At 32.3% G+C, this 4,546-nt stretch overlaps 1 protein-coding gene across 3 annotated transcripts in view; it reads right to left on the bottom strand.

Annotated features, from left to right (window-relative positions):
* CFAP47 (cilia and flagella associated protein 47) overlaps positions 1–4,546 on the bottom strand; it is a 363,351-nt gene that overhangs the window by 16,753 nt on the left and 342,052 nt on the right. The gene's annotated exons all lie outside the window — the stretch shown is intronic.

Below are 4,546 nucleotides of genomic sequence, written 5' to 3'. Positions count from 1 at the left end.
AAAAAAAAAAAAAAAAAAAAAAAAAAACTTTAAACTTATAATCCCACAGAGATCTCACTACAACACTTATAAAATATGCCTTGGCCCAGAAAATCTATTTTATAAAGCTGAAAATATAATTAAGTCTTTATTACACTAAGGCTTAAAATTTATTTGCTCCTCTCTTCCTCAGTCTAGTGAAATACTAAACTATTCCTACAGCAATTTAGAAATATACTCTTTACAAAACTCAGTATTTTGCATACTTAAAAAGCAATGTGGGGTGCTTTTTGACCAAATGTATTTTTTTCCATAAAAAAAGAATACCATAGACTATTCATCTGTGAAGTATATAACTGAAAATGCTGCCATGTGCTTTCAAAAATAGTTAATAATAACTAAACTTACTTTCTGTAATTTGTAGTTAACACCTGCTGGAAAACACACAAGATTTTAGTTATTACATAGGCAAGTTCTATACRCTCATTAGCAGTATACAATTGTGAAATTCTCTAAAGTTATTACTTATAGTTGACATGATTTAGACAGTTATTTTTCAATAAAAGAATGACAGGAAGGAAAGAATGAGAATTTCTCATAACTGTTTATGTGAATACCAAAAGCAACTTGTAATACCTGAATACTGGACATCAGAAGAGATGTCCACATCATTTACAACTGTAAAGCTCTGGAAAAACTGCTTAGGAATTTGAARACTTTGAAAAATATGAAGAAATACTGCATGACAAAATGACTTGAAGGGTATGTTTTTCCAAATATAACATCACTTTTGATGTCTACATGTAAAAAAAAAGCAGGAGCTGTGATTCTTGTCTCTAGAAAATCTTACTCTCTTTATACCAAGATRTACTACATAGGCAGACTCATAAAGTGGCTTTTCTTGCTAGAAGAGGTTCTGATAATATGGCTATATGGCTCATGGCTAAATATGTTAAACCTCAAGTGTCATATTGCTAAGAAGGATGGTCATCACTCTTTGGAAACTCTGCTGCATGCATATCATTACCAACATTTTCCACCATGTCATCTACATTCAGACTCCAAAAATGGAGCTTAGTCAATATCTGTACTGTGCAGCTGCCATTACAAGGGAGATACTAAGACAAAGTACTCTAATTACATCTTTAGATTAATGGAAGAATTTCACAGAACTGGTAACAATTAGGTTGATATAGGAATCCAGGACTATAACAYGCGCAGCAATATATAAGGGAGAGTAAGTGTGTTGAGAACTTAATGAAGGCATTTGTTTGCAGCATACATAATTCTAGCTCCTGGTAGTTCTAATGAAATACAGCAGTAATTACAGAAAAACAGAAATATTTTTCAAAGTTGTAACTTTAAAATAATTTTTGTTTTTCCCTTTAGAATTATGGAAGATACAGGAGAAAATGATTGCTTGCTATTCTTCAGATAGCATTAAAATTAATTTTCTGTGATCAAGGAATTTCTTTACAGAACATTTATTCTATTCACTAGCAAATGAGCAGAGATGAAACATATCCACCTCAGTGTACAAAACATGAAATGTAGGTTAGCATAACTGAATCTGCATATGCAGTCACTTTAAAGCCTAAATTCAGCTTTTCTGTCTTCTCCCAGTCCATCTATTTTTGCTCTCTTTTTATTCTAGCCTTGTTTCCATAACCTGGTGGAGTTTTGKATTATGCATATGCCACTTTATGGAGACTATACTGATACCATCTTTTTGGCTTCTGTGATAGCTGGCAATGACYAAGTATGCTTTTCTGAAGCATAGTCCGAGTTCATCTGAGAAGTTTCCTTAATGCAAAAAATCTCTGGTTTGTGATAAACACAGATTTGGAGTGTAAGGTTGGAGTGGAAGAGGAGAATGGATAAAATTTGATTGCATAGGGATAGCAATACTCAGGTATTAAAACTATCAGTGACAGGTAAGATAGTGACGAAAAGCTAGAATTACTTCAGAGGAAGGAGGTTATGTATTATGAGAATTAAACAGAATGAACAGGAGAGAACTATTCACTGCTTTGACTAAACATTCAAAATTAATGTAAATTACCAAACCTTTTCAAGTGAAAGTAATGTTCATATATTTCTACCTACACATTGAAATACAGAAGAATCTGCACTGAAAAACAAGTGAGGCAACATTCTGCTGCAACTTCACGTTAAATAGAAACGTGAAGAAATAAATCCAGCTGCATCTGTACTAGAATACCTAGTAGTAAATATTCTCCAGAAAACAGTTCTCTATTGGTAAAATTGTTCTGATCTCAAAATATAATTGATTAAAAAAACATTAAAAAATAAGTTATTTTCAGTAAACYAAATGGAAATTATTAAACTTTTGTATTAAGTAAATGTAAAAGCATTTAAGCTTTTCTTAAGCACAGTATCACTTTCAGAATTTTTATACTCTGTTTCAAATACATAGAGACCAGCATAAAAAGAAAAGATTAATATTTTAAGATGCATATCAAACAAATATCTTTAATTATTTTTTAGAGGGATAATATTTTATCTATTYTTTTTTGGTTCCTTTTTGATATTCTTTATTGCTGTCTTTACATACATCATTTTACATTGGCATTCTATAATACATTCGATTCTAAAACAAATATTAATGTAAAAACAAACACTAGAGCCTTGCTCCAAAGCCAACTACTTCACTGGAAATGTTGCCAATGATTTCAGTGGTGCTGAATTAAGCTTACCTTTATGACAAATACCAAAAAAGGTCATCTATGAATGGTAGATTTTTTTTTTTTTTTGTATTTAACAAGTGAAATCTACTTATCTGTTTCTAAGCAATCTTAATGCTATTACAAAAAGCACCCAACAGTATGTCCTTTTTGAATTTGTTAAGCTGAAAGTAAAACATTGGACTACTCATATATCACAATTGTTCTAGCTGTAGACAATTTTTAAAATATATTTGAATTTTCTTCCTACAACAAAAGTATGTGCCTGGATTCTCAGTGTCTTTCACTATTCACTGAAGCAGATATGGGCAGATATTGGTCATTAGAGGTAGGTGTATCTCTATTTTAAATTTATTAAAAGGAGAATGTATTATATATTTGCATGGATTTTCATATTATAAATCACTGAAGAGTATAGCAACTCTCCTCCTATTTCTAACTGTAACTTTATTTCTGAAGCAATTACATCAGTTGTAGTTATGGTTAAATTGGAAAATCATTGATTTACTCTTAAGTATTTCCTGTGCATTGAGTATTTTGCAGGGAATGGAGGGAATTAGAGAAAAAAAGATGTAAAAGGAAACAAAAAGAAAGTACGCTAAAATCATGGACCTTAAAGCTTGGTAGACAGCATCAAAGGTGTTTCTTGGRTCACTAACGCTTGTCAATTAAATTGGTATACATAAGAGAATCCTAATATGTCCTTAATAAGATACTGTCCTTTTTTTGTCAGTAGTTCCCTTTTTTATTGTTGTTGCATCACTATGAACCCTGCCATCCCAAAAAGATGTACTGCTCTTCTTAGTGATGCCAGGCAACCACTCTGCCCCACAGATAGAAAAAACAGAAAAAGACAAGCTTGCAGATTCGCTTTCTAGAGAGCCACACAGAAAACACCTCTCCACTTCCCCTCCAGTTACTCTCATTCAAAGAACCAGTGCAATGAGGTACTACGCATAAGAAAAGAAGATAGAAAATATATAAATATGCAAGGGAAAGAGATTCACCTCTTTTAAAGCACCACAACTGATTCTCCATTGGATTGGGCTGCTAACTCTTCACTTAGGAAAAAACCCAAAGTGGTGACCATTTTTTTCTGGAAAAAGCAACATGATGATATTCCGTATCTCAAATGAAACCTTTTAATCCATATTTTAATATTTTATGGCTTTATTTTTAATCTAAGACATTTGAGTTATTCAAGTATTAAATTACATCTGTAATACACAAGTTTCTTGTGTAATTGTTTTCAAACTACAGATCCTGAATGCTACATTCAGTTGGCTGAGTGCTCTATTTCCATGACAAACTCTTCACCACCAAAAGACCCTAAGTAAATCAAAGATAAGATAAAGCAATACAAAACTTACAGAGCAGTTGTTRGTACAATTTACAGTATAGAGCATATTCATTACATGAAAGCGTTACATTTTGTATGTAAAATGTGTATGGGAGAACCCTTGTTATATAAAATAAAGATTGAATCTTTTTGAGGGAAAAAGAGAATGTCTTCCACCAAGGCTCCTTCTATATATAACTGTAATGATTCAGCCTTTATAATAATTTTTTTGAGAACATTAGGTCTCTTCACTACTATCAAACACCTACCAGTAGATTACAGTATTGCCAGAGCAATTGCTTCACTTTTGTCCCTGAAACAGCCCATTCTACTGAAGCTGTTAACTTGAATATGGCAGTAGGAGCCTTTTTCAGAGTCTTTCATGAATTATTATCACTGATAGCCATCTGAAAGCTGGAATAACTGCCCATCTCCAATGCAAAGCTTTTGGAAATAATCTCTTAGAAAATCAGTAAGAACCAAGGAAACTTCTTTCTGTGTGGGGATGCTACAGAAGCATGCA

This window comes from Rhea americana, unplaced genomic scaffold (genome assembly GCF_003343005.1).
Source record: "Rhea americana isolate MKP2758 unplaced genomic scaffold, rheAme1 scaffold_59, whole genome shotgun sequence".
NCBI classification, from domain to species: Eukaryota; Metazoa; Chordata; class Aves; order Rheiformes; family Rheidae; genus Rhea; species Rhea americana.
This window is presented reverse-complemented; position numbering and strand designations above follow the sequence as displayed.